The 27551-nt window shown below is 37.6% G+C and overlaps 1 long non-coding RNA gene across 2 annotated transcripts; it reads right to left on the bottom strand.

Moving 5' to 3' along the window:
• Positions 1 to 8196: 8196 nt before the first annotated feature.
• LOC109455140 (uncharacterized) lies at positions 8197 to 18637 on the bottom strand. Of its 2 annotated transcripts, XR_002138580.2 has the most exons (4): positions 18447 to 18637; positions 16651 to 16805; positions 13248 to 13516; positions 8197 to 9453 (listed from the first exon to the last, which is right to left on the bottom strand). It is a non-coding gene; the product is annotated as an uncharacterized LOC109455140 (long non-coding RNA). The 2 variants fall into 2 exon arrangements; XR_002138579.2 differs by lacking the exon at positions 13248 to 13516.
• Positions 18638 to 27551: the final 8914 nt, after the last annotated feature.

The raw sequence follows: 27551 nt of genomic DNA, 5'->3' as shown, positions 1-27551 counted from the left end.
GGGCTCCTTTTCTCTATAGAATGTATAGACTATGGAAGAGAAAGGAGGATATGCCCAGTTGAAAACTTGGTTGCTAGATGATGTCAGTGCTTTCCTAGAGAATCATTAAAGATTACCAAAATTATGAGCTCAGGATGGAAAAAAAATGGAGCTCCAAGGATGGAGAAAAATTTATTTATGAAGAAATCTGCCAGGTTAATCAGCTGAAAATAGGCCAGAGATTCTAAAACATGTAAATATATTCAGTTACCCTAAACTGACCTAGAAAGAGAAAAAGTGATGGAGAAAGTTCCCAATAGATCATAGTGGGAATGAAAATAAATAACTAAATGAGATGACAGAAGATGGCACAACTTGGTTATATGAATCTATATGAGATTTAGTATTACAGAATTGACTACAAGAAATTTGGCTGTGGAAGCATATAGATAAGTACTGCCTAATAGAACTATAATGTGAGCCACATATATCGGTTAACATTTTCTAGTAACCACATTGTGTAGTGAAGAATTTGGCCATACCCCAAGGAGGCTTTTGTATTTACTTTTAGGAGTAATCTGTCATACCTGATAGGGGCATCTTTGTTTAGGGTAGGGGCCAGCCACACCAGATCTCAAGGTGGGACCACCTATGCCCAATAGTCTTAGAGCGAGGGTTGACTATGCCAGCAAGACCAACCATCTGATTTAGGGTGGGAGCTTTGGGTGAAATGGTATCAGTCAACCTAGAGATTGAGTTCAACTGTGTGGGATATCAATCAATCTTGCCTTTATAATGAAGCCTCAATAAAAACTCTGGACACAAAAGCTTGGGTGAGCTCCCCTGGTTGGCAATGTTCTATGCATGTTGTCATACATTGATGCCAAGAGGGTGGTAATTCTTTCTGACACCAATGGAAGCTTCACATTTGGAACCCTCCTAGATATTGCTCTATGAGTTTCTTCCCTTGGTTGATTTCACTATGCATCCCTTGCCTACCGCATCATAAACCATAATGGGGAGCATAATAGCTTTCAGTGATATCTGTGAGTCCTTCTAGTCTATTATCAAAACTGAGAATGCTTTTGGAAACCCCTAGAGCTTCTAATTGGTGCCTGAAGTGAGGGCAGTTAGCTGGACTCCAACTCCTTACAGTTGGTGTCAGAAGTCTCCTTACAGTTGGTGTCAGAAGTCTCCTTACAGTTGGTGTCAGAAGTCTTGGGCATATTTGGCAGTTTGGAGGATTGTGTCCTCAACTTCACAGTTTGGTTGACTCTATTTACATATCAAAAAAAGTAAGAAGATACCAGTGAATTAGTATCACCAACATATTTTATTTAACTCACTGTATTCAAAATACTATCATACTAACAGGTAATCAAATAAAATTATTAATCAGCTATTATATATACGGCTAGTGTCTACCATGTTGGACAGGGCAGTTATATGTTATTCAAAAATGATAAAGTTCTAAGCAGAAGAGATCAAGTAATGTCATTTGTCAAGACATTTGTCAGATCATCTACTCATATTCTCATTTAGTTAAATGCAGTACATAGGATAAATTCTTGCCATTTGTGGGAAATATGTTTGTGTCTCTGTTTCTGTCTTTCCTCCGTTACACCCACTTTCCCTCCCCGTTTTCCTTTTCCCTCTCCCCTTTTTCCTTTTCCCTTCATCCTTCACTTTTTTTTTTTTTTACTTTCCTTTTGCCCTCTCTTTTAACAAATGATTATTGACTACTTATTTATGCATCATGTACTATTTTTAAAAAGATTTTTATTAAAATATATCTAACATACAATATTAGTTTCAGGTGTACACAATAGTTAGTCAACATTTACATACCTAAAGAAGTGATAACCGTAAGTCCAACAACCATCTGACACCATACTATGCTATCACAATATTATTGACAATATTCCCCATGCTGTACCTTACATCCCCATGACTTACTTGTTTTATACCTGGAAATTTAAACCTCTTATTCCCCTTCACCTTCCGCCATTTAAAAAATTTTCCAGAAGAGTTAACATTCAATATTATTTTATATTGACTTCAAATGTACAGCATAGTTATTAGACATCTATATAATTTAGGAAGTGATCCCCCTGACTAGACTAGCACCCAAGTATGTAGTTATTGCCATTTTATTGTTCATATTTATGATTTTTTTTTTTAAGAAACCCCTCTAAGATTCCTTGTAATACTGGTTTGGTGTTGATGAACTCCTTTAGCTTTTTCTTATTGATTCTAAATGATAGCTTTGCTCGGTAGAGTAATCTTGGTTGTAGCTGCTTGTTTTTCATTGCTTTGAATATTTCCTGCCAAACCCTTCTGGCTTGCAAAGGTTCTGTTGGGAAATCAGCTGACAATCTTATGGGAGCTCCCTTACAGGTAACCAACTGCTTTCACTTGTTGCTTTTAAGATTATATCTTTGTCTTTAACCTTTGGCATTTTAATTATGATGTGTGTTGGTGTGGGCCTCTTTGGGTTCATCTTGTTTGGGACTCTCTCTGCTTCCTGAGCTTATATATTTACTTCCTTCACCAGGTTAGGAAAATTTTCAGTCATTATTTCTTCAAATAGGTTTTCAATTCCTTGCTATCTCTCTTCCCCTTCTGGTAGCACTATGATGCTAATGTTGCTACACTAGATGTTGTCCCAGAGGCTCCTTAAACTCTCCTCATTTTTTTGGATTCTTTTTTTTTTTTCTGTTCTGATTGGGTGTTTTCTGCCACCTCATCTTCTAAATCACTGATACAACCTCTGCTTCATCTAATTTACTGTTGATTCCCTGTAATGTATTCTTCATTTCCGTTATTGAATTCTTTATTTCTGATTGGTTCTTTTTCACGTTTTCTATCTCCATTTTTATGTTTCCTATCTCTTTGTTGAAGTTCTCCCTGAGATCACTGAGCATCTTAATAACCAGTGTTGGGAACTCTGCATCTGGCAGATTGCTTGTCTCTATTTTGTTTAGTTCTTTTTCTGGAGCTTTGTTCTGTTCTTTTATTTGGGACTTTTTTGGTCTCCCCTTTTGGCTGCCTCCCTGTGTTTGCTTCTATGTAGGGCTGCTATTCCTTCTGTTTCAGTAGAGTGGCCTTATGTAGTAGATGTTCTGTGGGATTCAGTAGAGCAGTCTCCCTGCTCACCAGAGCTGGGTGCTCCAGGTGTGTCCTTTGTGTGGGTTGTGTGTGTCCTCCTGTTGTAGTTGAGACTTGATGGCTAGCACCCATCAAGCACCCATTTGCATGTCAATGGGAGGGATTGACCCTCAGGCTGATTGGTTGTGAGACTGGCTATGACTACAGTGGAGGAGTGTTGAGAAGGGGCTGACCCTACAGAACAGGGTTTGCTCTAGCAGGGCTCTGGTGTCTGCGCAGTCTTCCTTTGGGTGTATCATATTTGGAGGTGGCAGGCAATGCTCTGGTCAAGTCTGAAGATGGCGACTGGGCCTGCCAGCCCCAGGGCCTCCTGGGAAGGGACCCGCTTCAGGCCAAGTTCAGCTGCAGTCTGTGTCCTGCCTGGGGCCATCTGACATAAACCACAGAGAAATCCAGAGCTGGCAACTGTCCACACTCTGCCTGGAGGTGCCTTGAGAGACTAAGCCACAAAACAAGGCAGGCTGTACTTAGTGCCGAGCTTAGGGCTGCTCCACCAGAGGTTCAGAACATGCTGAAGCCAGGTGCTGTTTGTTTGGGTTTTGTGAACCTTTGAGAGATTTTAGAAAAGTCTACAGCATGAGCCAAGGCAGACCATTGACATAGAAAAGCCACTAGAAGTATCTTGGGTTGGCCCAGAAATTGGGTAGGGCCTGGTCTTAGGGAATCGTTAGGGCAGGGCAATGAAAGGCGACAGCCAGTTGGATGGAGATGGAGATGAGGTGTCTGCCTGCATCTGCATGCTGGGAAGGGGGAGGGCTCAACAAAGAAACAATGGCTTCCGCCAGCTCCTCAGTTCAGGGAAAGCTGTCCCTTTAGCTCTCATCCTGAAGCTAGATAATTCATTTCCTCCCCATATGTCCCTGGCAACTTTCAAGCTGCTGCCCTAGTGCTAGAGCTCAGAGCGAGTGAGTCCATCTGCAAGTAAGTCTATGTGTGGGCCCTTTACGAGGAGTGCCTGAGAGTGCAGCTGCCCTCCTCCTCACTGAGCCACAATCTCCTCTGGTTTTCACAGCCAGAAGTTTTGGGAACTTCTCTCCCTGGAACTGAAACCCTGGACTTGGGAGGGACTAGGACCTTTTGCTTCTCCAGGGGTTACCTCTGCCACTGAGATATTCCTCCCGATTTTTAATGGTCACGTGCATGTGTGGGTCCTGCCTGTTCCATGTCTTTACCTCTCCTCCCAGTCTTTAGGTGGCTTCTTTTGTATGTCTTTAGTTTTAGGCTTCAGTAAAGCAAGATTTTAGGTGATTCTGAATAATGGTTCTGTAGTTTAGTAGTAATTGATGTGGTCCTGAGAGGAGATGAGCACAGAGTTTACCTACTCTGCCGTCTGGATGGGAAAAATCACATCAGGTACTATTTTTCTCCTAACTATTTTGACTCCCAACCTCAGGGAACATTTGTCTATGTCTGAAGACATTTTTAGTTGTCCTAACTTGGGACTAGTGTGCTACTAGAACATAGTAGGTAGAGGCCAGGACATGTCCTACAATGTATAGGACGGTTCCCCACCCCACTACAAAAATTAATGTCCTACAATGTATAGGACGGTCCCCCACCCCACTACAAAAATTAATCTAACGCCAAGTGTTGAAGTTGAGAAACCCTGTCCTAGAATATTTTAGACATGAAGGGAACTACTCTTCTAGGCATACTTTTGATTAAGAGGAAAAAAGTGGAAGTTAAGTCTTTTGAGAAAGCACTACTTATTAATTACAGTAATAATATAATAGCTAACACTAGTGTGTTTACTATTTTACAGGAACTATGATAAATATTGTAGTTATTTCACCTCCTTAATCCTTGCAACTTAATAACTAAATCTTACTATTATCTTCATTTTATAGATGAAGACTCTGAGACTCTTGCCCTCTAGCTGAAACTAGGAAGTGGTTGCATTATTATGCTGGAGTAATGGGAGAAAGGAACAATTGACTCACTGACATGGTTACCATAGACACTAGAGATATGGCTTTCAAAAATGGAAGGAAAGAGGTGGGCTTCTGTGATCGAGACTGTGATAAACGATGGCTTAATGGGATTTGGATTTTCTGAAAACACATTCTAATAATGATAAAGAGAATGCTCTCATCAAAATAAAGAATGGCTGTTTTCTAAAGAGGCATATTAATCATTTTAGTGTGTTGTAGCAGATGCTGTCAGTATCCTTGTTCATATCACTGAACGCATATAGTTCACATGCTTGCAGACCTGACCCAAGAGCTTCCTACTGTAAACATCTGCATCTCTTTGCCTGAAACTTTCCTTGGGGAGGTGAGGAGCTCTCAGCTGCCAGGGGCAGCTCAGACATGTTTTTAGAATTAATTTCTTTGGTAAAAGCCTTCACTAATGATGGACAAGAGTGTGCATAATAAGGCAGTTTCCTTGGCTCTTTGAAGAGGACTTTATCCAGTTTCCCAAGCTCCTCAGCAGAATTGAGTCTCTGTTGTTTGCAATGGTGACCTGCTTTTTAACACATCTTACACTGAGTTACTTCCTTTCCTTGTCTCATTTACTCTGTGTTCTATGAGTGCTTCCTAGGACGACCTCGAACTCATAAACTTGCTCAAGGTCTTCTGGTGGAAGCTAACCTAAGATAGGTATTCTCAGATTGGGTCAGATTTTGAAAGAACATGAAGCAAAACAAAGACATGAGGAATAACCAGGTAAGGATGAATATGAATAAATCAAAGGACTGTCAAATCTTGAATAAACTAAGGCCTATGAAAATTGTTGTAGACAACTTAAATGTCTGTCTTAGGAACTAAAGGAAGAATGATAAAGATTTGAGAACTGTGTGTTCCAATGTTGAAAAATCAATATTGCTTCTCCCTTCTCTGTTAAGAAAAGTTGTCTTTACCTTTAATAAAAAGAGCAGAACAAATGTCAGTGAAAGGAAATTGAACCCCAAATTCCTTGGTTAGGTGGAGATTTCTCAGTCTACAAAGGGCAGGGCAGACATATTTAAGAGTTAATATCTTTGGGGAAAGCCTTTAACTAATGATTGACAAGAGTGTGCATAATGACCTTGCTTCCTTGCCCCTCTGAAATGTCCTCTATGCAGTCTCTCAGGTCTTTGGCAGTCTACATTGTTTAAATATGTTGATTCAGGCAAATTATATTGCAGGAAACAAGAAACCTAAAGATAATATTATTGAACTTCTGTCAGAAATCTTAGAAGAATCATGAAAAATATGTAAGGATAGATATACTCTATATTTTCAATAAGTGCAAAGATATTGTTGATCAACTCTAGTAAAGCATCTGGACAGGATTCTGAAATTATGAAAAGAATAGTTCGTGAACATGTGTCAGATGAAATTGTAATCGTTTGGAGACTTTGACTATTGCTGATTGACCTGGACCTATAAGGAGTAGAAAGACTCAGAATTCTTTCCATCCAATGTTAGACAATTTATGACACCGACAGTTTTTAAATGATCAGAAAATTAGGAACATATATTAAACCACAGATGTGATTTTTATCTCACAGAAAAATATGGTAGCATAAGGAATCTTAACTACAGGGACGTATCTAACTCCTTTTTAAAAAACAAGCCTCAAAAGAATTAAAAGGAGTGTATTTTGAAACAACCTCATTTCATTTCATTTCATTTTTTCCTTGTTGATTGCTCAAAGCTTGCTATAGCCTAAAAGATCAAAGGAAATTAAACAAACAATGAGATAATTATGTAAATTATAAAAATAAACTATTTGAAGTGACTCTCATTGTATTATCTTAAATATTACATAAAGATACAATTTAGGGTGATGATTAATGTTTTCCAGTATAACATTAATGATTGGAATGTCTGGTGACAGGGATCATAAAGGTATTCTACAGTTACTTTTGTGCTCTGCTTCTTATCTCATTTAGTTTAGATATCTTTGCATTTTTTTCCCAACTGTGTGAAAGGAAGTTTCTGTGTACATATTTATGATTTAGTGTGAGCCCTCCATAAATATTAAAATATCAATCTATTTTAAATATCATATCTCAGACAGATTCCAAAATAGGTAATCCAATAAGTGAAAACAGCTATGCTTCTCATTGATCGTTTTCCCTGACTTATATCACCATTTGCTCATCTCCAAGTGTCTATGTTTTTAGTATTTTACCACGGTTGTGGAGGTGGTAACAGGGGAGAAGGAGAGCATGGGTCCTGGTGCCCATGGAGATGGTTAGAGCTGCTAGTAATACGGTTGTTAGTAATTTTAAAAATTAGGTAGAAGAAATGAATGGTTTAGTCAGGAAGGGTAAGGATATCTGCTTCTCATCAGCACATAACTCAGAGTAGAGCTGTGGCAAAGTCAGTGCTATCTTTTCATGTTAAATCTCTTGTGGCTGAAAATTATCATCTCAAGAATGCCTGCTAGTGTTTTCTAAAGCTCTGTGTTGCTCTTTAAGCTCCTTCTGAGACAGCACAGATTTAGATATTAGAACCTGATTGTAAGCAATTCAACAGTTTAACTCGGTGTTTTGGAGGATCTTCTTCTCAGGTAAAATTGTTGAGCCATCAGGAAGGTCTTACTTTGTCAACACATTCCAGCTAATTAAAGGTTTGTGTACCCAGCTGACATATTAAACACTATGTGGGTCACTTGTTCTATGTTTCACTTTCATAACTTTTGTCAAAGCTCATTCTCAAATCAGCCTTGTAGCAGCCTTCTCACAAACACAGAGGACTGCTGGCAAATCAGAAGTGTTAGAAAGTGGGGTGTTTTGATCACATGAGGAGTCTCTCCAAATGAAATGAGCACAAATATCAATTAACAAGTAACATAAAAACGTTGAGTAAGTCTTTTTTTAAGTCAATGTTGCAGTTTTAAATTTTAATCAAAATTATACATTTCTATAATGTTAATCAAACAATTAAATAATTTTTAAAATCAAATAAATTAATTCACTGAATAAGATTTGATAAGAAAAAAACATTAGTCTTACTCTTCCTTCTCTTATCCATTTTCCCTTCTCAGAGAAATCAGTTTCCCATCTTTTAAATATCTATGTATCTATCTGCTATCACCTATCTACCATCTACATCTATCTCTCTATCATCTGAGTGTGTGTGTGTGTGTGTGTGTGTGTAGTATTTACCTCCTGTGTCTAAACAACATGCTTATATTGTTATTTTTGATTTTGATTGGAACAGATTTCAGAGCTTACATTATTAAGACTAGGGATATTTATCCAGATCTGTGCTATATAGTAAACTGAATACCTTGAATGCTGCTGTTGAGAACTCAAGGCTACTCTGATTTCTGTTTCTTTGCATAAGAACTTTTTCTTTTTTTCCCACCTCTCTGGAATCTTTTAGGGTCTTGTGTTTGTACTTGGTGTTAGAACATTCATGGTGAACTTCTGTGGTATGGCTGTATTTTTATCATTTTTATTGGCAGTTGGTGGGCTTCTCAATCAGTTCTGGGAAATTTTCTTTTACTATTTCCTGGTTGGTTTTTCTTTCAGTGTTCTCTGTTTTCTTCTTTCTATAATTTGAAGTTTGGATCATCTAGATTGATTCTCTCATTTTCTTATCTTTTCCCCTCCTATTTTCCATTTACTTGTTTTTTATTGTTTTTGTTTTCCTTTTTTCTTCTATTTGTTGCAAATGTACTCAATGTTATCTATTGAGTTTTGCATATCTGATGTCATATTTTTTAAATTTCCAATAACTCTCTTTGCTCCTCTAATGCTTTTAAAAATAATATTCTATTCTTGTTTCATGGTTGTAATACCTTCTTTTGTCTTTCTAAGAATACTGATTTTTTTTATTATTTTTGTTTAAAGAGTTCACTCTATAGTCCATTTTCCCTCCAAATTACTTTTCCTATTTGATTATTTTGATCTCAATTTCTCATGTTAGATGTTTTCCTCAGATGCTTGGTATTACTCAGTTTTCTCATGTTAAAAAGTGGGGAATTTAAAACTCTGATTGGAATCTCTGACACTATGAAAGGAGTTTCATATCTATGAGCTTTGCTGTATGATGATCTGGCTGAGCTGTTTAGTTGTGAAGACCCTGCTATCTCTGTTTTTAGGGCTTTTACTTTATGTTGGTCAAATTCTGCAGAGACTCACCCTCCATTCACCTTTGAGGAGACAAAGGATGGCTGTTAGCATTCTAGGATTTGGAATTTTCTCTTCCTAAACTCTTCAGAGATTCAGAGATATAAATGGGATCTGCTTTCAGTTTTTCCCAGCTCCCATTTAGGATTCAGTTGAAACCACTCTTCCATATCTTTCCAGCTTCTAAACTTGATTGCTGTTGTTCTTTCTTCTGCACTACTGGTCATTGTGGAATAATACTGAAAAAAAAAAGTTCATTTACTGTTGTTTTGGTTGAGTTATTGAAGGAATAAAAAGTGGATGGCTGTGTGCAATTTGATTTCTTTATCTAGGATCTAATCTTCCTAAAATTATTCTTTATCGACTGAAGATGGAAATTCAGAGATTATACAGGCTATGTTCAGGCTTTCTGGGGAGGCTACTCCTAAATTCATCCAGTCAGATAGGCATTAGTTAAAATTAAAACATATTCAAAGAGGAAGATTGGCATTGTGATGATAATGGTTGGAATTGGATAATGCATACATGTGGGTTCATCATACATACTCTCTACTATTATAAACATTTGAAATTTCCCATAACAAAAAGTTTAAAAAATAAGGACTATTGTACAATCCTCAGTAGTGTTTCTAAATCCAAGAATCAACTAGTTTTCCCTTAAATTTTACATAGCATTGTCATATATGCTATATGAGATGTGATCAAAACATACAGTGAATGTTTAAACAAAAAAATTATTACAGTAAAAGACACATTTCCATTAACCCCCCTCAAAATATTCCCCCTGGCTTTGAACACACTTATCCTATTGTTCTTGCCACTTTCTGAAGCAGTTCTAGAAGTCCTCTTTTGTGAGTGTGTTTAATTGCACAGTCATGGCTGCCTCGATGTCCTGAATAGATTCAAAACGTTTACATTTCATGGTCATTTTGACTTTGGGGATGAGCCAGAAGTTGCACAGTGCCAGATCCAGTGAATAAGGAGGATGAGGACACACTTTAATGTTTCTATTTGACAGAAATTGCCATACCAGAAGCAGTGTGTGACATAGAGCCTTTCTGTTGTGATCACAAAATACGGTGAATGCTGCTGCTGAGTGCTATGCAATGGAAAGGCAGGGATCTTCAATATGGGAAGTAGGTGTGTCGAACCTTAGTAACAGTGTGTGACAAGTTTCAAGTTTGGTGTAGTCAGTTGGGTGTGAGCTATGTTGAGAGGAGGTGTGTTTTAAAGTGTGCCATAAATCATCCTCCATCATGACAATGCTCCATATCACGCATCTTTTCTGGTGTATGTCAATTTCTGTCAAATAAAAACATTACAGTGTGTCCTTATCCACCTTATTCACCAGATATGTGAGACTTCTGGCTCTTCCCCAAAGTCAAAATTACTATGAAAGGTAAATGTTTTTAATTGATTCAGGACATCAAGGCAGCTACAACAGCACAACTAAAGACACTCATGAAAGAGGACTTCCAGATCTGCTTCCAGAACTGCTTCAGAAAGTGGCAAGAATGGGTTTGATTCCCACATGGGTCGGTGGGTTGTGCCCTCCACAACTAGACTGAAGACAACGAGCTGCCACTGAGCTTCCAGAGGGGTGGCCAGATGGCTCAGTTGCTTAGAGCAGGAGCTCTCAACAACAAGGTTGCCAGTTCAATGCCCGCGTTGGATGGTGGGCATGGGAATATATTGAAGGGGATTAGTGACAAAGTGTCTTTTACTATAATAATTTTTTTTTAAATTTAAACATTCACCATATTGTGTGATCATACCTCGTATACTCAAAATAATTTAAATTATATGCCTCTAAGAAAGCTGTGGACTTTAGTCAAAACATGTCTTTTTGAATCAAGATCAAGTTAACTTCCTAATAATCTAGTTTGCCACTACTATTGGTTTAAGAAGCCACTTAATTGATGACCTGTTCATCCTTTTAAGAAATACCCTGTTTCTTTTCTTTCTCTTTTGCTTTCAACTGTAGTTTAAGATGGTCCCCTCCTAATCTCAACCCAATATACCTCTAGTACCTCAGTTAAAGTTCAAATTTCCTGTTGCCTTTCACTGTTTCCCATACATGTCAGCTGATATGTGAAAAAGATGAGCTTGGAGAAGATTTTACTATACCTTAGTAAATATAAATTCCAGGTCACTAAATATATATGTGATTATAATTTGTCTAAGGAAAATATAACCTCCTCATGGGATGAAATTTTAGTGTTTTGTAATGTGAATTTTTGAAATATAGTAATTGTTTTAGATGCAGTATTCTACTCTGAGTAGTGCAAAATTTTACTTATGATATCCTTTAGCAGTAACTCTTTGGACAATAATACACCTGACAAAATGTATGAAAATATGTCATAGAGATTAAAAAATTTTAGCTATTTATAGTAATTACTTTAGAACTTGGGAATTAGAGGCAACCAGGCAGAAATTCAAGATAGTAACAGTAGAGAGAAATGTCAAATTTATGCAAATGCTCTTACCAATCACACTAAGTCAACATTTATTAATAAACATTCAGTTCCACTTAGAACTTTGTTATGGTCTATTGTTTTGTCTCTTGAATTTACTTTGGTTAACTCTATCAAAACCCAAGTACATTTTTAAAATGGCATTTTTTCAGCATGAGAAATCTGGGAATCTTTATGCCTCTATTAGAGGAACATATCTTATTGAAATGAAAGAATCAGAAGAGGGTTTTTTTGTTGTTGTTGGTATGTGGAAGATACACGAATCAAAAGATTGAAAGAAGCCATCAGAAACCACCTAGTTAAGTGATTGTCAGGCAGGGTTGTTTATAGCCCCTCCGAGGAGTACTTGAGAATGTATTTGGCATTTTTCATTGTTACATGCCCGAATGGAAGGGGCCCTACTGGTGTTTAGTGGATGTGGGAGGGAGCAGAGATGGTAGACATCTTAAAGTGTTCAGAATGATTCAGGATAATGAGGAATTGCCTTTCCCAATTCCTGATCAGGCCAGCCACCATCTGATGCTTGAATCATTTCTGCGTTGCGGGCTTACTGTAAGAATGATGAATAGGAAATTCAGTTTTAGAATGACAGCAATGCAATTCTGAGAAGTTGGGGAATAGATGTAACAGCAAAGAAAAACACAAACACAAATTCATTAGAATTAGAAGGTCACATAATAGAAATCTATCTATCATCTATCTATCTATCTATCTATCTATCTATCTATCATCTATCTATCATCTATCTATCTGTCATCTATCATCTATCTATAACAATTAAGGCTCCCAAGTTTTCCTGAATAAAATGCCTCTAGATTTAAATTTATTCAAGTTAATTCAATTATGTTAAAATAATTTTCTTTTTTCCCCCAAATGGAATTGCCTTTTACCCTGATTAAAAAAATAAAGCTAACACCTACTTTCTATAAATAATCCATAATATGGAAAAGCACAAAGAAGAAACAACAATAACTATTAATTCTATAACTCAGAGAAATCATTAATGTATAGATCAAGATTTCTGAGCAGTAGCACTATGGACGTTTTGAATTGGGTAATTCCATGTTACGGGGGTTCTCCTGTGCATTATAGGATGCTTAGCAGCACTCCTGGCCTTTATTCACTAGATTCCAGGAGCATCCACACAGTTCTGACCAACAAAACGTTCTCGATAGATGGCCAGATGTCCCCTGTGGGAGAAAATCACCCCAACTGAAAACCACTACTTTAGATGTATAGCCTTTCATATGTGTGTGTGTGAGTGTGTGAGTGTGTGAGTGTGTGTGTGTCTGTGTGTGTTTATGGATGGCATCAAGAATCCCAATGCTTAAAACAAACTAAACTAACTATCTGGGTACCATAGTGTATTTTGAAACATTTTTTCAGTTTGTGACTTAATGGGGTCACCCATTTCCTGGTGTCCAGTGGATCGCAAGGGTTCTTTTACATATGTAGCAGAAGCGCCCTGCTACGTATGGTTCATTCTTTTTCAATTTGCTCAACTTTTAGATGTGAACCAAATTCTCCAAGGATGGTGAGGTGCAAAGACAAACCACCTGACGTAAACTGCTCGGGGAACATCATGGTCTCCACTGTAGTTGTGTTGCTGTTGGTTTTCTTTTCCTCTCTGTGTTCTCTCCATTCTGGGCTGGAATCTATTTTAACTCGGGCTGAATGTCATCCATTGGTGGTTCTGTGTGCTGCTCACATGATGTTGACGACATTTTTAATACAGGAGTACACATTTCCCCCTGTACTGTATTGGCAATTTCATATTCATTTCTGCTTAAGCTGGTCGCTCAGATGGCTGATGAGAATTCATTGTCTGAAAGAGCATGATAACTATTTTCTACTTTTTCCAAGTGAGTCAGACTGTGAATGCTGTTTTGTGATTTATTAAAACATGAAAAATATATGTTGGCAAGTAAAAACATGCAGTAGATTTACATTCACACATTCCTAATGGGTAAGTCAGAACTTTGTCTTTTTTAACTTTCCTGCACCCATAGAGCTAGAGTCACATGATAACCTCTTTAGGAAAATGGAAAGAGTCCCATCATGCCTGAGCCCCACATCTCATTTTCTTTGCTCATGAGAAAAAAAGGCAGATAGGCTTTTATGGACAAGCTACTCAACTCCCTATCTTTCATCTAACTCAAATTACACTGAAAAGGTAAACATTTACTAAAAATTGTGTTACTGAGTTACTGGGAAATGCAGTGCAGTCCAAGAGCAAGAGATGCTGAGATTCGAATGAAGCCATATATACACATACACAAATAGTGCTCTTTCATGGTGAGCAAAACTGTAGCATTAGAAAGTCTCAGGTAAAGAGACAAGGCAGAAATATCGTTTGAGAAGTTCACTCTTGTGTCAGAAATGATTAGCACTCACCCACTGTCCATGAGCTCCTCTTACTCCCAGTCTCCCTTGTATGTGATGGTTCTAGTCAATGCAATGTACTCCTTGCAGGATGAAGAAGAGCAGTAAACCACCTCATTCCCTTATTTTTTTTTTTTTTTACCGTGGTAACCTAGAGCCTGTATGTTCTGGATTACATGAATGTAAGATGGAGGCATCCTAGATCTCTGAGTTACCACATGGAGGAGAATTGTGGTAGTCCTGACTTGTCACCTGAATAACAAATTGTTACTGCAGCATGGCCTCTCCTAGCCAAAGACATCAGCCAGCCTTAAAGGGTTTGAAAGTGAAATAGAGGAAGTGTGAATCAGACACAGCCAAATAAGTGAAAAGTGAAGTGGAGCAGAGAGGCAATTAGCTCAATTTGAGAATTACGGAAACATTTTAGACAATAATTGTTTTCGTTGGAGGCGGAAAGAGGGATTTTGTCTGAACTTTTGGCTTATTGATGGCAATCAAATCTCCCAGCAAACTTCTGGGAGGAGAACCTCCTTAACCTTCTTGTGTCTTGGTATTTTATTCCTCTACTTTTAAGAATAGAATTTTTATGAAAAACTTTTAAGAATTAAAAAAAAAAATTATTTTGTTTGACATACCTCTCTGAAAAAGTCCCTAATCAGAATCACAATCTCATAACCAGTGATGACTTTTTGTGTTAATTTTGTGTTAACCTTGTACCTGTGTGCTTGGCACAACTCAAAACTATGATATTTTTGCTCTTTTTAAATGCAAATTAATCTTCACTCTTACTACAAATCAAACAAGTTAGGAGATAAAAGCAGTTTTGAAAATTTTTTAGTTTCTACTCAGTTGGGGCTCTTTTTCAACTTTGTTGTTACATTTGAAATATTACTAAACCTCAAAAAGTAGCTAAATTGTTAGGTTTTTTTAAATTTTAAGATTGTTCAGAGGATTCACTGTTGTTGTAGCACTTGATTCCAATAATTATAGAGACAATTAGAAGATTGGCAGAAAATTTAGAGAGCCCAGATATCTTTATTTTGATCTTAAAAAAACCAGTATCTTATATTTCTGGTTACAAGAAGAAATGATTCCTCCATATTGTCCCCCTCAAAAGATGACAGAAAGAATTGACAAATGAATTAAGTCTGGGAAGAAGGCCACCTGGCTTGTGTATGTGAGACATGCAGGAATAAGTCAAGCCGAAGGGTGTTCCCATAAGGACACAGTGGGATTCAGGAGGTTTCTTGAGGATGGATAAAGATAGGGAGTGTAAGAAGCTGGAATCTAGCCTATATCCACACACAACTTGGAGAGCTGAATTTCACACCAAATTTGAGCCAAGGCTTGGTGGAAGCTTTACACTTTAGCAAATAAATGCCAATTGAGTTTCAGATTTCAGAGACGAGCCTAAAAGAAGAAACAGAGGCTTGGCAATGATTGTGACTGGCTGGTAATGGCTGCTGCTAGTGGTGGTCCCACAAATGGCACCATCATGCCCCATCACTGAACCAGTCCAATGATGCAGGGGTACATGTTTACTCTGTGAAAGTTTATAACAGTAGAGAGCCTCCTGTTCTCTTCATGTTGAAAAGTAAAGAATCCATTAGCAATTTAAGAACTATAGAGGAAATGGAGGGCTATTTAAAAAGCATCTGTTTAGTTATCCATTTATCTTATTTCATATCTTGCAGTCTACAATCACACAAATAAAGATGTAGTCAGCTCTTGCCCATCAGTTACGATAATCTTTCCCTACAACAGCTTTATTTTAATAGGGTGAATTGGCCAGTTAAGGACCTGTTCCTGAGCAATGAACAGAGATGTTAAATCTAAGAACTAGGGAGTCAAAGAGTAGGGGTAGGCAGAGAAAGGTCCAAGTGCAGGCTGGCAGCAGATGTTATGTTGAGAGAGGGATCCAACCTTTTAAGAGGAAGGCAGAGGTTTTAGACTTGACCCCTGTGTCTTGGCAGAGCCTTCACCAATACACTGGCAAACAGACCACTTCCTGCTTATCTGTAAAATATTTGTGGTTCATAGCTTATGAGGCACACCCCTAAGGAGGTGACTAGGACAAAGGAAATAGCAAGAAATCGTTGGAGAATTAGATTCCAATGGACTTGGCCATATTTTTCATGTTGGCTAGAGTGAGTTGTTGCTCTGTAGTGTAATAAAACATTTGTCATCACATGTTAGGTTTTAGTTCTGGTGGTGTTTAGTTTCCAACGTATAATTGTGTGTTGAGCCTTCTGTTTGGCAGACACACACATATTGGCTCTTTCTCTAATGTGGCTCTTTTATGAGTTTCTCAGGGACCCTTCCTCATTGGGGACCTCCTCTTCCTCATGCCCTAGCATGAGAAATGCAAATCTCCAGGTTTTATGTCTTTCCCTTTAGGCTCTGGCTTCTCTCTTCCTCCTACACAGATTTTTCTCTATTGGGTTACTTTCCCCCTCTTGAACATCTTGGGTAGAAAGGGTTTGCTTAAAAACAGTGCAAGTTTGGCTCCCCACAGGTTGCTATACCCTAGCCCTCTCTACTTGTCTTGTTTTCAACATGTACAAATATAGCACCCACCTTCAGACTTCTCCAGGAGGGAGTCAGGTTCCAGTTGCTTTGTGATCCCCAAACTCCAAGTAGTACAAGTCAGTTTTCTAAGTGTTTTTCTGAGCATCTCCCAATTTCATCTCACCTGGCTTGGTGGAGATGTGGCAAAGAGAAAGTGAACAGCACTGCAAAGAACATCTTACAATGAATGTTCCAATTCTAATGTACCTCCAATGAATCTTTAGTGTTCTCTTATGTGGTGGAAAGATAGCCTATGAGGTAGCAGAACAAGTCTTGAGTCACCAACCTTGCAAATTACTCATAAATGATCTAACATATTTTGTTTTTGAATGGAGGTTACTTGAATCTATTGGTTGTGGTTTTGTGGTTTTAGCTGAAACTCAATGAGAGAAAGAGTTCATTTTAACAATCAGTTACACATGCTAAACCACTTAAAGGGGATTGTAAACACTAAAATAATAAAAATGGAGGGAATAACTCCCAAACAAGTGGGGGGATGGAATAATAATGACTATAATTATCATAAATAAAATTGATGAATCCAAAAGAAGGCAGAAAATGGAAAAATACCAAAATATAGAAATAAGGCATAGATAAAGAACAAAATGAGACATATACCCAAATATATCTACACTAAATGTAAATGGATTAACCTGCCAGTTGAAAAAGAAATTGTAAGACTTGAATTTTTAAAATATCTAGCTATATGTTATTTAAAAAACAAAAACAAAAACAAACATACTTAAACCAACACAGAAAAATTGGAAGTGAAACAACTAAAATTTTTCAATAAATATCAAGCAAAATGAAGCTGGTATACTAAAATCAGAAAAATAGACTATAAGACAAAAATTATCAAGTTATTAAGACATTTTAGTACTGTGCTAGAATAGACAAATAGAAGAAAGACCTCAGAATCAGATTCAGAAACTTGATATATGACAGACATGGTATTTTCTATCAGTAAGGGGTGGTTGATCTAGTTAGAACAAATGGTGCACAAACAATGAGTCACCCATAAATAATAAAATATATATTGTATTTAATGTCAGAAGATTAATCAAACCTACTAAGCAAATCAAGTCTTTGGAATTTTTAGAAGTGATAAAGAACTTTTCTGTTATAAAATATCTTTATTATCTCTTGGAAAGGAATATAATAAATAGGACCCAAAGAGAATAAACTATAAAGAAAAATTTGACTATTTAAAAATTAAAAAAAAAAAGTGTATCATAAAAAGATGCTATAAATAACAACAGAAAAGCAACAAGTATAAGCCATATACTAGAAGATAATTTCAATGCAGATAACAAAGAAGATTAGTATGCAGAATTTACAAAGACCTCATATAAATCATTATGGTGAAGATTAACAACCCAATTAGAAAAATTTGACAAGATATCTCAAGGGGAAATTAAAATGTCCAACTAACAAGTGAAAATACGTTCAGTCTAAATAGTAATCAAAAAATGCAAATTAAAACCAGAATAAAATACAATTTTACACCTATTAGATTGATAAAAATAAAAGAAATCTTGAAAATAGCAGGCATTGGAAACGGTGTTGACAATGGGAGTACTGATAACACAAATGGTAGGAATACAGACTGTATTGATAAAACCACATGGGAGATTGTTATGGATTGAATGTGCTCCTCCAAATTCATATGTTGCAGCTCTCACCCCCAATGTGTTAGTATTTGGAGGTGGGACCTTTGGGAGGTAATTAGGTTTAGATGAGATGGTGAGAGTGCCCCCCCCCCCATGAGATTAGAGTCCTTATAAGAAGAGGAAGAGATACAAGACCTCTGCCATGTGAAGTCACGACAAAAAGGTGGTCATCTGCAAGCCAGGAAGAGAATTCTCACCACGAATCAAGTAGGCTGGCTCCTTGATCTTTGACTTTCCAGTCTCTAGAACTGTGAGAAATAAATTTCTGTTCTTTAAATCATCCAATGTATTGTGTTTTATTATGACAGCCTGAGTTGACTGAGACAGATCTATTTCACAATGTGTGGTTAAGTTTAAGATTCACAGATGCTATGCAGTGGGTGCCCCAGCATTCATTCCCATGTTGGTTTATTGTGACATTTTGTTCTGTTAAAGACTGAGAAGAGTCAACATTTCTCAGAATTCTCATGAAGTTTGAGCTCCAGAAGAACATTATGTGCTGCCAATCTGATACAGTTGAGCAATATTTGGAGAGTAGAAGTGTTATGGGGCAATTTCTGAAGTTCTGTGTTGGTTGGCAGGCAAAGTCACACAGACATTGTTTTGTGTTTTGTTTTTCTTGCAGTAGCCATGAATGGCAAGTCACTAGTTTCATCAGAGTTAAGAGATAGTTGTAGTTCAGAGGCTGTGGTTTCCTGATCCTGGAATCCCAGTGACAGTGGTTGTTTCTTCAGCTCAGCATTTCCAGGCGTGGCTCAGCCTATCCCTCCCTCCCTGCTACCCAACTCCTCACAACCACTTGTATGTAACACCCTCTCTGTCCTCTCCTTTGGGATTATTATTATATGTATTAGGTTGGTGCAAAAGTAATTGCAGTGTTTGCAATTTAAACTTTTAAACCACAATTACTTTTGCACCAACCTAATATATTGGGCCAGGTGAATTTTTCCCACAGCTTTCTCCCACTCTGTTTAATTTTTAGTTCATTTTTCCTCTGTATGTTTCATTTTGGATAGTTTTGTTGCTATGTTTTCATGTTTTAATCTGCCAATTATCCCACCCAGTGTATTTTTCTTCTCAACACTGTAGTTTTCATTGCTAAAAGTTCATGCTGAGTCTTTTATATATTTCCTGTTTCCCTATTTAATTTTTTGAACAAATGGAATGTAGTTATTATTACTGTTTTAATATCCTTGTCTGCTAATTTTAACATTTGTCTCAGTTCTGGGTCAATTTTGACTAATCTTTTTCTCTCATTATGAATTCTTGTCTCTGGCTTCTCTGCAGGCTTATTATTTTAAATATGTGAGTCCAGACATTGTAGATTTTACTGCATTGTGTGCTGGATATTTTTGTATTGCTATAAATATTCTTGAAGTGTATTCTAGAGTGTGAGAAAATTACTCAAAACAGTTTTATCCTTTTGGTCTAGCTTTTAAGATTCGTTGGATGGACACAGTCACATTTAGTCCAGGGCTAATTTTTCTCTGCTGCTGAGAAAAAAATCTCTGTGAGTACTCTATCCAATGTCCTGTAAATTATGTTTTCCAGTTTGGCTGGTGGGAGCAGGCACCATTTCCAGTCACATGTGAGCTTTGGTACTGTCCCTTCTAATCCTTCAGGGTGGTTCTCTCCTAGGTCTCATGAGGTTTCTTTACACATTGTTCCTGCTCTTTGCAACTCACTTTACAGTGTCCTATTCTATGGACTTTAGCTGTTTTGTTGCCTTGGACTCATAAATCCATCTTTTCACCTTAGGGAACCATTGTCTTCATCCCAGGCTCCTCCCCACCACTCACCCTATTTCATGCTTTGTAAACTTCTCAAGGAAGTAAGCTGGGGCAATCTTAAGGATCACCTCATTAGAGTCCTGTCCTTTAGGAATGAATATCCTACATTGCCTGATGTCCAGTGTACTGAAAACCATTATTTCATGTTTTTCATCAAGTTTTTTAGTTGCTTCAGGCAGGAGGGTACGTCCAATATATGTTATTTTATCTTGGCTGGTTTCTTTTAACAATTATATGAAATAGTATGTCAAAATATGTTTGCGTATAAAGTTCCATACATATGTTCATTATTTCCAGAACAATGTATAAAGTGTAAATATCATCTTATTATTCAAAAGCAACCATGAAATTCTATTTTAATATAGATTTTTTTATTATAAGAGTCAGTATGCTTATTATAGATTATTTGGAAAACAGAAGGACAAAAAATAATATTAAAATTACCTATAATCATACCACCAAGATATAATCACTGGTGATATTTTGGAATATATGCTCTTAATTCATTTTTGCATATAGTGGGATCCTTTCCCCCCAATATTATATATGAGAATTTTCTGGTGATGTTAACTGCTTTTCTAAACATGAGTTTCATCTATTTATAGATGCACAATTGTCTACTTAATTATTACCTTTCTATGGGACATTTAGACAACTTTGAATTTTCACTGCTATAAGTGACATCTTTTACATAAATCTTTGTTCGTAATTCTGATTGTTTCTTTAAAATAAATTTTCAGATAGATAATTACCAGTTCAGTCTTCTTTGTTAGAAACAAAGGAAACTGATAACTTTTATTTGTAAAAGGTACTTTTCTTTTTCCTAGTAGATGGAATATTTTAGCTTGTGGGGTTAGAATTGATTGATAATAAAGATCATTTTGCCATATTGCATTGTAACACTATAGGTACAAATAAACTTCATTTAGTTAAGACACTGCTCTGTATTCATGCTAGTTAATTGAAAAGTCCTATAACCAGGAGGAAGCTTCTAAAGATTAATGAAGGTTGTCAGAGGAGCTAGCAGACAAGAATCCAGATGCTGAGATAATTTTTCCTGCTGCCCTTTTTACTTTCCCCATGGTAGCATAAATATATCAATGGAAAAAGAGACGACTTCAGTAAAAAAATATGTATGAAAGAACTGGTATACCTCTAATGAATGGAGTTATGATCTGTGGTCATAGCATTGTTATTAAAATTCTAGCCTTTTCATTTCTTAGTTGTATGGACTTCGTAATCTCTGTCCCAGTATTTGCATATGCAAAATGGGACAGTATAATACCTCAAAGATTGTTGTGAGCATTCAATGAGATAGTAAATGTATAGCATTTAGAGCAGTGCTTGGCAAGTAGTGGATAGCTAAGATGTAATAGATATTATTAGTGTCAGTCCTCTACAAGAGCTTTCTAAAAATGCATTTTTCCTTAGTAAATATTAATTATTTATTGGATGAAGCAGTTGGTTAGTTTCTGGTACTAAAAACAATATATAGTTTATATTACAATATTATAAGATCAAAGATTTTACTTAATCTCCTAGTCTCCTAATCTCCTAGACTTTATCATGAATCAAAGATTTCTATAAAGGAAATTGCAACTTCCTGTCTACCATGAAAATCTCTTAAAGTCTCTCTGGCAGCTGGTCTCACTACTCTTGTCTGAGAATCCCTATCACCAAAGCTGACTTCCTTCCTGAAATGGTATGCTTCATTGTGGGGCAGTGCAGACTAGAAAAAAATATTATATATCCATAGTTTCTACCTCTGCCTTTAGGTTCTACTCTGAACAAGTCAACTACCTCCACTTTTATCTAAACTTATAGTTAGTTTTCACCCTTCAAGTACTTCACTAGATTTTCTTTAATCCTTTTCTAATGTGGACAAATTTTCTTTTTCTTTTACTATCATGCTGGGTCAAACTTTCTCAAAGAAAAGCAACCTTACCACATAGAGATTGTTTAACTTCATCATCAAGTAAAAAATAAAACATTTTAACTTAGCTACAAAAGACTTAAAATTAAAATATTAAAGCGACATTATATTAAAATTGTATTTTTTCAGGTATATGAAATAGAGATTTATCATAGGTGTAATTAGTTAGTATTGATGCATTTGTGTGTTTGAGTAGTCATTTTCTGCTCTGCAGGTTATAAGAAATAATACTTTTTTTTTTTTGTCAAAAGCTGGATATCTTGTATCAGGAAATAGGAACTGAGGTAACAAGGTCTTTATTGTGAAGACATATGGTGACTTGGCTAGGAGTGGGATGTGTTTAATGTTTTCCGTAGTTCTAGGTACTAGAGGCTTTAGCTTCTCTGGTTTCCTGCTTTTGTTTCCGTTCTTGACTTTTTGATATCCTAATGCCTCCTCCTTAGAGAGAGTTTGTGTCTTGTTTTTTCAGCTGTAATCCACTGTCACTGTACTAGAGCCGTGTTGGTGAGGTGTGGGGGAGAGAGGCATTCTATAATCTCCCAATTAAGTCTCAAGGTTTTAATGGACCTGTATCTTAGGTTTATTACTTTTATAAGTGTTTCTCTAGAGGTACAGCTTTTTTCATTTGTTTGTGTGTTTTTTTTCTTTTTTCTTTTTTTCTGTTGACTACTCCTTTCCCTGGATGTAGCATTCCCTATCTATTCTCTTGAAATCTTGACTCCTGTTGACTATGTTTGTTTGTTTATTTCCTTTTTTGTGAAATAGGTAGTATAGATAGGGCTAAAATGGAAAAATGCCCTCCCCTCAACTGGGATAGTCTTTGGCAAATTATTTTCCTCTGGAGTATAGGTATTTGCTCTGATAAGGCTCTGGACATATTTCACGATGATTATTCTCTTCTCCTCCCTGAGGTGTAAGGCCAAAAATGAAAATTATATGCTGTTTTCACATCTGGGAAAATCAAGAGGGACATGAATGACCTAACTGAAATTCCCATCAGCTTTAAAAGTAGCCAAAAGGTGAATTTGTTTTAGTCAGGTATGGTAAGACATACAGACATAGACTTCACTGTCATAAAGGAAGCATTTTTTTATACTCATATCTCTAGAACAGGAGGCACAGCATGTTACACAGGACCACATGGGGATGCACCAAGGTCAATCAGGAGAAGGAAGGAGCAAGGGAAAATGTGGGCAAGAGTCTGTATTGAGGCTTCCACAAGAAGACATAGGCAAATCAGGGTAAACAGGCTTAGAATTGGCTGGTTTGAATAATTTCAGTGGGCTTGGGGGTATAAGGACTGTCCCTAGTTTTCTAATACCTGGTTCTGGCATGATTAGAGAAGGAGAATAATGGCCTGAAGTGTAAGAACTCAGTAAATTCAGAGTATTGGCTCTGAACTGATTGGTTTGCATATGAAAGTTGTGCTCATAAGCAAGTTTTTTACAACCTCTAGGAGTTGGCTAGCCCCGGGAGGGGCAGGCCTCCACAGTCAGCAAAGTCCAGGTATCCAAGCATCTAGTACAGAAACTAGAAAACTTGGTTATTATGCCCACCCCTTTCTGCTCCCTTGGATAAAGTCCCCTACCTAACCACTCCTTATCCATTGGATATACAGGTTCCTGTTTATCCCAGAAAGTAGTGGGTTTCCATTTCCTGCCACCTTGCCAGAATTATTCAAACAAGCAATCACATCTTTATGTAGGTACTAAGGGGCACATGCCCTCTTGCTATTACCAAGGCTGCCTCTCTCAGCCCTTGATTTTTCTCTCTGCTCCCAAGTGAAACCCTCTTGTATTCCTTTATTGCCTGTGGTCTCCTCCTTTCTTGGGCTGTGAGTATATGTGACCAGTAAATGGCTGTCCAGCTTATGTGTCTAGTGTTGGCTGTTGTGTGTTTGGTCAACCCCATGACCTTTGAATGGAACCCCTTCCTCACTAATGGGGTAAAGAGGAAGTGATCAAAACACCCTTCACGATCAATTCAGGGAGGGATCTTTATTGGATCATCACCTAGAAGGAGTGTCCGTGAGATTATGGAGGTTCCCAGGAGTTTCTCAAACTCATGCTAGTCTGCACTTCTCCAGAAATTTGCCAAAATTACTCTTTGAATTCCTATCAGCTTATGGCTCCAGTTGCATTTACTTAAGGTAAACATATCTGTCCTCTTCCTAGAGAATCCTTCTCTCCGGATTTTTGGGTGATGGTTTGCCCTGACACTGCCATTTTCTAATGGGTCTGAGAAAAATCATTTTTAGTTTGTTGAAACTTTTCCTGTTGTAAAGGTAAAGGTGATAAATTTTAAGCTTTTTACATGTGGGTACTGAAACCAGATTCATTTTTTCCTACTATAATCTGATTTCTTTACCATTGACATTTCTCTTAGCAAAGTCACAGCTATCTTTCATTTCTAAATGCAATGGATTCATTTCTTTTCTTACCTCAATCTCTCTGTGACATTTGACACTTTGATTAACTCCTCTTTCTGAAAACTCTTGCCTTGCTGAATTTCTAAAATATCACAATTACGTTTTTCTTCTTCAAAGTCCTGCCATTATCTATCCTTTAAATGTTAGTCTTTTCCAGATTCCGTCTTCAGTGTCCTTCACTTATTCTTATATTCTCTTTGAGTAAATCCTCTACTTTCTTTTTTATTTTATTTTCAATTTTAATTACTACCAAGATCATTTTTATTTTAATCCTTTTTTCCTATGTCCAGATCTCTCTATTAAACTACCATTCTGGATGTCTCCTTTTGAATGTCTAATATTTCAAATTTGATACATCTCAATATGAACTAAGCATTCATTATCTACACTGACCACCATAAATCTGATATGTCCTTATATATTTCTATCTCTGAAAAGGTTATCCTAAGCATCAATCACACAAATCATAAGCCTCAAAATTGTATTTAATTTCTTCCTTATCATCTAGTCTGTCATCACATGTTTCCGTTCCGTAACATCTGGAAAATGTGTTATCTGCTCTCCAAACCCACCGCCACAGATCTTGTCTCCTACCAATATTCTCCTAAGTCAGTGGTTCACAGACATCAGTGTGCTTCATCATGACCTGGAAGGCTGCAACAAGGCAGATTGCTGGGAGGAAGACTGGATTAGTGATTTGGTAGATCTGAAAAGGGGCATGGCAATGTGCATTTCTAACAAGTTGCCATGTGATTTGGATTCTGCAAATTTGGAGACCATACTTTCACAATCATTGTCCTAGATTATTTCAATAGCCTCCTAATGAATCTCCCTGTTTCTATTCAAGATGTCTCCCATGCCATATTCCACATCAAAAATACAAATCTGCTTAAAACCTGTAATTACGCTTCATGGCCTTTCAGGGCCCACCAAATGCCTGGCATATGCTACATGTTCGGTGTTTGTATAAAGAAAATGGGCAGGAGACATCATCAAAATGGCGGCGTGAGGGGAGCCTCTGTAAATCTCCCCTGGAATTTACAACTAATTGAACAACTATAACTCCACAAAGGACTCCCTGCACAGCAGACAGGCAAGACAAAGAGGCCCACTACTGAATTCACCTAAAAGTGGGCGAATCGTGCTAGTAGGGGAGGAGGGAAGGGAGAACTGAGGAGAGGGGGACGGGGGCGTAGGACGCAGATGTAGCTCAGTGCTCCGAGCTCGCTGCATCCTGGAGCCACCGCAGTTGCGGGAAAGGGAAGAACTCGGACTGCTAGGGCTCTGTTTATGGCCCACAGGGCTGAGGGGACAGCATCTAACACGGCTGGGCCCAAAGCTCACGGCAGAGATCTCGGAGAAGGGACTGAGGGAAAAGGGCTGAAAACGGTGGTTTAAGCCCTCACTGCCAAGCAGAGAACAGAAGCCTTAGGTACTGAGACTAGCCACCCCCTCCCTACCCTCCCAGAGCTCACCCCACCTCCACCGGCCCGGTGCTAGAAACGGAACAATAGCAGTGTCAGATCAAAAGAACAGAACATTTGCTGTTCTGAGAACTGTGGACCGCAGACACTGATTCGCAGCCCAACTAGTTCTGGCAAAAGGGAGGGAGCTGTGGAAGCAGGACTGGCTATGGTGGTGGTTGCTGCCATTGCTCTGGACCACCTCTCCCAACTCACCCTGCCCCTGGCCCCACCTATCTGGGCAGATCCCTGCAGGAGTAAACAGAACTGCTGAAACATACAGGCTCTGAATCTGGTGCAGGAAGAGCTTTGGAACTTCAAAAGCTCTCAGCATACCCACACAGACACTGCACCCTGTGACCCAGGCAGACTATTAACAGAGGAGAAGTCCATCTCCCAGATAATACCCCCATTGTGTGAGAAGCTGCAACGGTGCAGAGAAAACATAGCACTACTGTGTGAGAGAGAAAAAAAGGCTGCAGTCGGAGAGAAAATAAAATATTCTACCAACAAGTACTAGAAAACAAAAGAAAGACCTTTTCCTATCAACCTGTTGCAGAAGCCACTTTTGTAGATGTCTAGGAAGAGAAATAATAAATCAGTAATTACCATGAATAACTAAGGCAACAAGACAGCTCAGAAAGAAAGTGAAAAGGAATGAAAGTGAAAAGTCTTCAGAAAAGGAATTTAAAGATATGGAAATATATGACTTAAATGACAGAGAATTCAAGATTGCAGTTCTGAAAAAACTCAATGAGATGCAAAAAAACACATAAAGGCAGTTTAATGAACTCAGAAACACAATCAAAGAACAACATGAGCATTTTACAAAAGAGACTGAAATTTTAAAAAAGAACCAAATAGAATTTCTGGAGATTAAGAACTCAATAGAAGAAATTAAGAATGAAATAACCAGCTTAGGTAGTAGAGTTGACCAGATGGAGGAAAGAATCAGTGACATCAAAGATAGAAACCTGGAAATGACACGGCTAGAAGAAGAAAGAGACTTGAGACTTAAAAGAAATGAAAGAACTCTACAAGAACTTTCTGACTCCATCAGAAAGAGCAATATAAGAATAATGGGCAAACCAGAAGGAGAAGAAAGAGAGAAGGGAACAAAGAATATATTCAAACAAATTGTCGATGAGAACTTCCCAAACTTGTGGACAGAACTGGATCCTCGAATCCAAGAAACAGTAGAATACCTAATAGAATACCTAATTACCTCAATTCCAACAGGCCTACTCCAAGGCACATTGTATTGGAACTGTCTAAAATCAACGACAAAGAAAGAATCCTCAAGGCAGCCAGGGAAAAGAAGACGGTAACCTACAAAGGAAAGCCCATTAGATTATCATCAGATTCTTCAGCAGAAACTCTACAAGCCAGGAGGGAGTGGAACCAAATATTCAAACAATTGAAAGAAAGAAATTATGAGCCAAGAATAATATACCCAGCAAAGATATCCTTTAGATATGAAGGAGGAATAAAGACCTTTCCAGACATACAGAAGCTGAGGAAATTTTCTAATACACGACCTGCACTACAAGAAATACTAAAGGAGGCTATTCGACCACCATCAACAGGGACAATTTGTGGCAACCACAACTCAAAAAGGGGGAGAGT

The sequence above is a fragment of the Rhinolophus sinicus genome, linkage group LG14 (assembly GCF_036562045.2).
Source record: "Rhinolophus sinicus isolate RSC01 linkage group LG14, ASM3656204v1, whole genome shotgun sequence".
Classification (NCBI taxonomy): domain Eukaryota; kingdom Metazoa; phylum Chordata; class Mammalia; order Chiroptera; family Rhinolophidae; genus Rhinolophus; species Rhinolophus sinicus.
This window is presented reverse-complemented; position numbering and strand designations above follow the sequence as displayed.